Below are 10,043 nucleotides of genomic sequence, written 5' to 3'. Positions count from 1 at the left end.
AGGGCTAGAGGATTCTTGGGGTATCAGCACCCCAGAGTGGAGGCTCAGGGAGAACTGCGAAGGCCTTCCTCCTTGGGCTGGGGCACTCAGAAGTTGCAGCTGGGTCCCCTCGGGCATAAACATCAGGCTTGCTGGTCGCAGAAAACTTTGAATGTATGTTCTTATGTTTTCCACACAGGTTGGGAGGAGGCAGTGAAACAGCTGTCACCTGCCTGGTTTTTAGGCAAGGAAAATAATTCCACCAAAACAGAGGCCCAGTGCCCTCAGGATGAAGGAAGTAGAATTAGGTCCAAAAGTAGTGGGATCTCCATGCTTTGCCCCATACAATTTCCTTTAGGTAATTTAATACAGTAGTCTATTTGTTCATAAATGTTACTTCTTAATCACTATTCATGAAAAATATGAACCGGGATATACCAAAAGAAATACCAATGATGGCTCCGTGGCAAGTATGGCCCAGGATTCAGGCACAAATCCAAATAGTAATCATTTTTCTTTGAAATTATGATATTGCCCATCTCATCTGTCACATCGGCATTAATTGTTCATCTCTGTCTGGTACATGCTGGACATATTTTTTTAAAAATATATTTTATTGATTTTTTACAGAGAGGAAGGGAGAGAGATAGAGAGTCAGAAACATCGATGAGAGAGAAACATCGATCAGCCGCCTCCTGCACATCCCCCACTGGGGACGTGCCCGCAACCCAGGCACATGCCCCCGACCGGAATCGAACCTGGGACCCTTCAGTCCGCAGGCCTACGCTCTATCCACTGAGCCAAACCGGTTTCGGCCATGCTGGACATATTTTACATCATGTATTTATTAATCATATTAACAAATTGTATGTTTTATATAAAGTATGCATTAATGATATTAAGATGTTTATGGCCGTTGAGTTAGCCTCAAATTTGAATTGTTTATCCTAAGATATTACAAAAGTGTCTCATTTTGGGGGACTGGGATAGTTTTAAGATACACCTTGAAGTTATTTCTATAGTAATTGATGATTTCCCCCCACCTCACATGCCAAGTCAGCCTGTAACTGGTTTGATTGAGGGATCTTAGGCATATTGGGGGGCAAATATTGTAGTTTGACTTTTTAATTCTTATCCTACACTGTTAGATTCCTGTACCTGCTGTGTTGTGGGGTCCCTTGATAATATTTCAGTTTGATTTTATACTTTTTCTGTCATCCTTAGTTACTACAAAGCCTAGCCTACTGCACATGTCAATCTCACATTCAATTCAAACCTTCCTGTTTTCTTTAGAGCAGGTGAGGCGTAGATTTCAAGCGGAGGAATGAGGCATTTGCTTTCTTCCTCCTTCCTCTTCCTGTGCCTGTCCCTTGGTCATTGCAGTAAGAAGAGGAAAGGGAACAATGTAAAGAGCCATTTAATTTCTTTATTTTTTCAATGTGAGTTTGTTCTTTTCTTTGTAGGTTGGAAGTGCTTTCTTCTTCAACAGACAACCACATGTTGGCGCTGTGTAGGTGACTGTTTTCCTAGATGCCATTCCTCATTTCAATTCTGTGCCTCAAGACCTGGACAGGGGAGGCTCCAGCAGGTCCCATGGACAAGCAACTCAGTTCATAGACGTTCCCAGAGGCATTGGTGGTCCTTCTGTGACCCCAGGTGGCAGCCTCATTGTGTCTTCCTTCAGACCCAGGCCCCATGTGCCATGCAGATGTCTTCTTAGTCTACAACATCACCCTCATCTACATTTTGTTGGCCTCTCCTGCATGGTCATCTACCTCCCAGTTTCTTAGGTAAGGCATTACAATGGAGCTAACAGTACTGGAAAAATGAAACAAACAAACAACAACAACAACAACACACACACACAAACATTCACAATTAGTTATTTTTCTTTTCCACTTTCTTTAAGTTTTCTCTCTGCTTAACCTGATAATAGCAAGCCTTATACTTAGTGCTTCATTATCATGGTCTTATATTGTAAGTAGCTATTTATGAAATCACAAGCATAAGACTTCCTGGAGCAAGAATACAGGTGTAGACAAAGGAAACCTGACTATGAACATGGTGTGTTAGCTCAGTGCATATCTAGGTAGCTGTATTGATGGTGTTTCTCCTCTTTATCTTGGGGAATTCCCTTGACTATGAAACAAGAATGTCTATTTAATTCTCTTCTACCTTTTATTTGGTTTGGGTAATGTCTGAATGAGAGGAATAAACAACTGACATTCCCAATACCTACAAAATCTTGGATAGCAGCTAAAAAGGGACCAGGGACATATGGGGAGGAACTGAATTGTCTGCCATCAGGACCAGAGTTGAGGGGCAGCTTTCAGCCAGACAAAAGCCAGACAATTGGTCTCAGGCAGAGACCATTGTTCCTTTTATGAGGCCCCCACTCAGCACAGAGCTGGCAGGTGGGTGCTATATCTGAGTCTCTATCAACCTGCCTCACATTGTTCATCAAGCCATGGTGGTTCCCTAAGACCCTGCCTTACCCAACTTATGGGCCCACCTAAGTCATTTCCAGTGGCTTTTCCATACAAACGGCCTCTCTTTCTTCATGCTTCAAACTTTCCTAAAATCTCTCAAACAAGCATCACCTGGCCTCTGTGTATCCCATACCTCTTGCTAAGTAGCTTCAGGCCCAGCACTAGTGGTTCACAGCTTGGCCTCTCTTGGACACCTCCAAGGCTGGCATAAATAGCAGCCATCTGCAGATCACTATGTAGCTTGTGGCAGGTGGCCCTAGGTACAAGTGGGGCCACCACTTAAACTTCTCAGGAGGCCCCAGAGCTAGTGTCCCAGGTTCAGATTCATGCCACATTACAAATCTACAACCTCCATGAATGACACACTGAAGTGTCAGACTTGATGAGCACTAAAGCCTCACTGATGCAAGTTCTGATCCATAGGGTTGACTACTGCACAGCAGCTCCTCTGCTGTAGTTACAATTGGTCTGGGGGTCAATCTCTCTCAGGAATGACAACAACAATCAAGGGTCAACTACAAAAGGACAGTCCACATAGCTCACACAGGGTTGCTCCTGGAGCACCTAGCCCAGGTGGCTGGGGAGGCTGAGCCACTGGGCCCTACAGAACACCTACTATACAAGACCACTTTACTAAGTCCTGGAGCCATAGCAGCTCTACCTAATACATAGAAAGAAACATAGGGAAGCAGCCAAATTGCAGAGATAAATAAACAGGTCCCAAATGAAAGAACAAGAAAAATCCCCAGAATAAATGAAATAGGGGCAACCAAACTACCAGATACAGAGTTCAAAACACTGGTTATAAGGTTGCTTGAGGAACTCCGTGAGAACTTCAAGGAACTTCATGAGAACTTTGATAGCATGAAGAGTCCATAGAAACCATTAAAAAGAACCAGTCAGAAACGAAGGATACACTGATAGAATGAAGAATAATTTACAGGGCATCAACAATAGAGTAGATGAAGCCAAGAATCAAATCAGTAATTTGAAATATAAGAAAGCAGGAAACACCCAATTAGAACAGCAAAAAGAAAAAAAGGATAAAAAATATGAAGATAGTGTAAGGTGCTTCTGGGACAACTTTAAGCATACCAACATTTGCATCATGCGGGTGCTGGAAGAAGAGAGAGGGCAAGAAATTGAAAACATATTTGAAAAAATAATGATGGAAAACTTCTCTAACCTGGTGAAGGAAGTAGACATGCAAGTCTAGGAAGTACAGAGAGTCCCAAACAAGAGGAACCCAAAGAAGCCCACACCAAGACACATTATAATTAAAATGCAAAATGTTAAAGACAATGAGAGACTTAAAAGTAGCAAGAGAAAAGCAGTTAGTTACCTATAGGAGAGCTCCCATGAGACTGTTAGCTGATTTCTCAACAGACACTTTGCAGGCCAGTAGGGATGGCAAGAAATATTCCAAGTGATGAAAGCAAGGACCTACAACCAAGATTACTCTACCAGAAAAGCTATAATTTAAAATCATAGGACAGATAAAGAGCTCCCCAGAAAAGAAAAAACTAAAGGATTTCATTACTAACAAACCAGTATTACATAAAATGTTAAAGGGTCTTCTTGAAGAAGAGGAAGCAGAAGTAGAAGCAGTAGAAACAGCAGCAGCAGAAGAAGAAATATGAACAATAAAATGGCAATGAATACATATCTATCAACAATTGTATCTAAAAAACAAAATAAATGAACAAGCAGAAAAGAAACAGACTCATAGATACATAGAACATTTTGACATTTGACAGAGGGGAGGTGGGGTTGGGTGGTTGGGTGAAAAGGTGGAAGGATTAAGAGGTACAAATTGGTTGTTATTGAATAATCATGGGGGTGTAAAGTACAGAATAGGGAATATAGTCAGTAATATGCTAATAACTATGTATGGTGTCAGATGAATATGAGATTTATCAGTATGATAACTTAGTCATTTTTTTTAAACATATTCTATTGATTTTTTACAGAGAGGAAGGGAGAGAGACAGAGAGTTAGAAACATCGATGAGAGAGAAACATCGATCAGCTGCCTCCTGCACATCTCCCACTGGGGATGTGCCCGCAACCCAGGTACATGCCCTTGACCGGAATCGAATCCGGGACCCTTCAGTCCGCAGGCCGACGCTCCATCCACTGAGCCAAACCGGTTTCGGCGATAACTTAGTCATTTATATAATGTCTAATTGCTGGGTGGTATACCTGAAACTAATATAATATTGTATGTCAACTGTAATTGAAAAATAAAAAAATATGATTTAAAAAGATGATTTACACACATATACACACAAAGAGAATTATGGGTAAAACCTTAGACTTAGCTCACTGTTTTCAATTCATAAAGTAAATTATGGCCAAGAAGTTATTCAGGAATGTTGTAGTTTGCCATTAAGCCATTATGGCAATGGGTTTAACGGTTTTAGTTCACAGTCTACCTCTAAACCAATTTCTGAGAAAACACAGCCATCATTGATCAAGTTCTGCAGAGTACTGAAGGTCTTAAGAATTTGGATTTTTGTGACTGAAACAATATATTAAATCACATTGTTTTAAAACAACATGTTTGTATTTTTTAGAGAGGAAGTTATTTTTATTGATTTCAGAGACGGAGAGAGATAGAAACATCAATGATGAGAGAGAATCATCGACTGGCTGCCTCCTGCATGGCCCCTACTGAGGATCTGGGAATCAAGCTTGAAACATGGGCATGTGCTGTAACTGGGGATGGAACCTGTTACTTCTTGGTGCCTGGGCCAGTGCTCAACTACTGAGCAACACTGGCTGGGCAAATCACACTATTTTTATCAGGATTCAGAATGGGATAAATATGTTATTTAAATGTTCGTATGGCTTTTAGTCTTTGATCATGGACCTTCTCAGAAGCTTAAATGTTAAAAAGTTATCAAGGCAATAGTTTTATATAATAAAAAAATGTTGTGACATTTACAATGAAAAATAAGTCTCCCACTCTAGTGTTAATCTGATGGCAGGTTCTTTTAACTTTTTAAGCCTTCTTCTGGTAGATACTAGAGGCCCAGTGCATGAATTCATGCATGGGTGGGGTCTGGCCCTCTGGCCCAGCCCAATTGGGCGGATTGGAGCTGGGCCTGTCAGGAAGAGGAGATGGTGGGAGGTTGGCTGCAGGCCTGCCCCATCAGGGCTGGGCCGGCTGGGGGAAGGGGTTGAGGGCAATTGGCCTGTGGGCCCCACCCCCGATTGGGGTTAGGGGGCCGATTGGGAGCCAGCAGCCTTGGGAAGGGGCCATGGGTGGTTAGCCGGCCAGCCCTGGCCCTAATCAGGCTGGTGGTGGGAGGGAACACTGATCAGGGGTGGGGCAGCCAGGGGGAGGGGCTGCAGGAGGTTGGCTGCCCAGCCCTGCCCACTGTTGGGGTCAGGGGTGCAATCAGGGGGAGGCAGCCGGGGGAACAGCTGTGGGCCTAACGTGGTGGGGCAGGCTGATTGAGGGTGAAACTGGGTGGGGGGGTGAAGGGAAGGGGCTTTTGGCCCACCCCACACTTGATCAGGGTAGGAGAGTTCGATCAGGGGTAGGCCAGCAGCGGGGAGGGGCCTCGAGATTGGCCGGTGGCCCCACCCCCTGATCAGGCTGGTTTGCTGGCCACAGTGGGCATCATAGTGACTGGTCGTTAGGCCATTATGGCCATTGTGGTAGCTGGCTTCTTATATATTAATGGAATTTCTCAGTAACTTACTTATTGCTATAACTTAAAATTTTTGGGCTTTTCAACTTTCTATATTGATAAGCGTCTTTCCCTCTATTAAATAGGATCTCCCTTTAATCCTTCCTGATATAGTTGTTACTATTCTTAATTGTTAATTAACTCATACATATGCAATTATTATTCATGACAGAAGCATGCAACTCATTTTTTTGACATTTTAATAGTCTTGCTTTCATTTAAATAGTTTATTATCCACATTAAAATAATTTTGAAACATACTGCACTATCATGAAAATTTTATAACCATAAAATTATCTTTTTACCTAGAGCCATTCCTTCTGGAAGTCTATGTTATTGCTGCAATATTGCTTGTTTGTCCTTTGGATCCCGTTACTTGATGCTAAAATTATCAATAAATTGGGGCAGATTTATATGGCTTAACAAATATATCCTTGTAAATAACAAGAAGTGTGTTGGGAGGAGAGACTTAAATATATATCACTTATAATGAGGAAGCTCATAAGATCTGACACCAAAAAGTATTTATTCTCATGAGTGACTTTGTTAAAATAAGCCCTCTCCTTATTTTAACAAATCTACCAGGGTTTTGGCTAGTTTTCACAAATCAAGCAGGGTTTTGGCTAGTTTTCAATGGGTTTGTAATTTGGAGTAATCCAGTCACTATTTCTGGTCTTAATAATCACACATGAAATAAAGCAATAGTGATCTGAACATATTTCTAGGTGCCTAATGGCCCTGGAGACTTGTATTACTGATGAATAACCTGCAGGCAGTAAATTGAATTGAAAGCTCTTTTGACACCACTTCCAGATCAGTTTTCATGACAAATTTGTATTTCTGGTCCTTTCACTACTAGTATAGTACAAACTGTGTGGGTTAGCTCCTACTCTGGCATTGCTGTAAGTGAAAGTACAAACTTAACTTGATAGTTCTTAAGAAAAAAAAAGAAAATGTATTAGACTTAATAGATTTTATGGACTGGATGTTTGTGTCCCCTCCAAATTCATATGTTGAAATTCTTCCCAATGTAATGGTATTAGGAGGTGAGGACTTTAGTAGGTGGTTGGGATTGAATGAGGTATGAGGGTGCAGTCTCATGAATGGGATTAGTGCCCTTACAACTGTCTGAGCTCCCTTCCCCTCTCTTCTCAGCATGTGGGCATCCTGGTCTTGGACATCCAGGCCCTAGAACTTGAAAAATAAATTTCCACTTTTTATAGGAGGGGAATTGTGAACTGACTAAAAAAAACAACAGGAAAGATACATATGAACTCAATCAAGGCAATCAAAATTCCCATTGGCTGTCCTGAATTCCCATTCGTGCCTTTTCTGGCACAAGTGCACAGCCAGGCATGGAGCTGTCTGCTCTTCCCACATCCAGCACTGGAGGGATCATGTTCAATTATTCATTCTGCAAAATCCACTGAGTGCCTATTGCGCTGGCGCCATGCAGAGCAGTTGGGACACAATGAGGAGCAAAATTCGGGCATTTGGTTTTCCTGTGCTCTGAGTCTATGAAGGCAGCAGGCATTAATTGAATATTCACACATGGATGAACCACTATGAAGGAAAAGCGTGGAGTGTGTACGTGCTAAAGGGAAACGCTCCTGTTACCTGCTTCTCATGGGGGCAGTTCTGCCACCTAAGAGGAGCTTTGGAAATCTGTGGGAGCATTTCGTTTGTCCCCACAAATGATGGAGGCACTCTGTGGAAGAGGACTGCGTGCTAGGCATTCGACAGCTCAGAGGACAGTCCTCTCCACAAAGTTCTGTCTCACTTTACCCATGACTTTCCAACATCCTTCTGGATGCTCATGTGTTTCATTCTCTGAGATTGGAATTGAACTCCATTTTACATTGGAATAGAAAGCGTTTTTGCATGATTTTAACAAACAGAATTTCCCAAGAATGTAACCTCAGTGTAAATTGAGAAGAGATTGTAATTTATTTTGTTTTTGACTTTAATGAGAGTTATTCATCATTTTGGACAATCATGTCACTAATGGCAAAGCTGCTGATCATGTTTAAGTCACAGTACAACAAACCTGATTGGTCTACATTTGGGTCTCATTCATTCACAGCAGTTATTCTATATATAAAATCATGTGCCTGTGACTACTTTATTGGATCTTTTCATGTGGTCATAACGAATCATTTATATATTGAAATATATATTACCTGTTATTATAAAATTACTTTCACTTCTGCTTTCTATAGTAGTTTGGGCACTACATTGATTTGTTTTTAACTTATATATGTAGGGAAGTTATATGGTCTGTACATTTAATTTTTAGGACACTAAAGGTGACAGTACAAAAGATTTGTTATAAAAAAAGTGTTGGCTCAGGCCAATGTGGCTCAGTTGGTTGAACATCATCCTATATACCGAATGGTTGCCGGTTCTATTCCCAGTCAAGGCACATGCCCAGGTTGTAGGGTCTGTGCAGGAGGCAACCAATCAATGTTTCTCTCTCACATCGATGTTTATTTTTCTCTCTCTCCTTTTTCCTTCCTCTCTCTTTAAAATCAATAATTTTTTTAAAAGTGTTGGGTCTTAAGAAGTTGAGAAGTACCAGTGTGTAACAAAGAAGAAGTAACACTTCACTGATGGCTGAATGAGAAGCTGAACTTAATTAGGTAAAGGTGAATAGAGGGGTGGGATGCATATAAGACAATATGGGTCATGTCTTTGTGATGGATGGAGCCAGGAGAAATTAAGCCACTGAAAGAAAGCTTGTATGGCTGGTGCTCAGAGAGTGAGGCAGAGAACAGCATGAACTGAGGCTGGTGAGAGGCTGGTGCCTTCCAGCACTTGTGAAACAAGCTAAAGTAGATTTTGTTTTTAATTCTAAAGCAAATGGGAGGTAACTGAAGGGTGGAGAATGATATAATCAGATTTTCATTTAAAAAAATTATTGCCTGTAGTATGGGGAAAACAAGGAAGGGCAGGATGCCCCATAGTGAATGTGGGGGAACAAGAGTCCAGGTGAGAGATGACTATGGCCTGGATTAGGGTAGAGGTAGTGGTTATGAGAAATATTTAGAAGTTAAAGCAGATAGACTTTGGAATGAATTGCCTGTTGGCTATGGGTAGAAGGGAGAGGGTAGTGTCAAGGATGAATCATAGGACTTTGGCATGTGCAACTGGATGGTGAAGTCATTCACTGAGTTATGAAATAGGAAGAGGACCTGGTTTGTGTAGGGTCAAGATCACAAGTCTGGCCTTGGAATGTTGAGATGGTAACGCCACTGAGACCATGAAGTGGAGATGTTGAGTAGGCAATGGAGCTTAGAAAAAGCTTACAAGAAGTCTGGCTAGAGATGGAAATCTGGGTCATTTGTATAATTTAAAAGTCTTGGCAATAATTGTGTAGGAGGAGAGTGTAGAGTAAGATGAGAGGAGAGCCCAGGATGGAGCCTTGAGGAACTCCAATATGTAGCATAGGATGATGGTTCCTCAAGTGTGGTCCCCACACCAGTGGCAGTAGCATCACTGGGGAACTTGTTAGAAATGAAAATTCTTGGGTTCCACCCCAGACCAACTAAATCTGAAACACGGGGTGGGGCCAAGCTATCTGTGTTTTAGCAAAATCTTCCGGTGATCCTGATCTTAAAGTATGAGAACAACTGGTACCGTAAGTCCTCCCTTAATGTCATAAATAGGTTCTTGGAACTATGGCAAATGATGTATAACAAAACCAATTTTACCATAGGCTAATTGATATAAACAAGAGTTAAGTTCCTACAGCATCTCATCAATATTGCAACAAAATGCATTGCCCTGGCTGGGTGGCTCAATTAGTTGGAACATTGTCCCTTACATCAAAAGGCTGCAGGTTTGATTCTTGGTCAGGGTATATACCTAGGTTGCAGATT

This window comes from Myotis davidii, unplaced genomic scaffold (genome assembly GCF_000327345.1).
Source record: "Myotis davidii unplaced genomic scaffold, ASM32734v1 scaffold3, whole genome shotgun sequence".
Classification (NCBI taxonomy): domain Eukaryota; kingdom Metazoa; phylum Chordata; class Mammalia; order Chiroptera; family Vespertilionidae; genus Myotis; species Myotis davidii.
Note: the sequence above shows the minus strand (reverse complement) of the source record.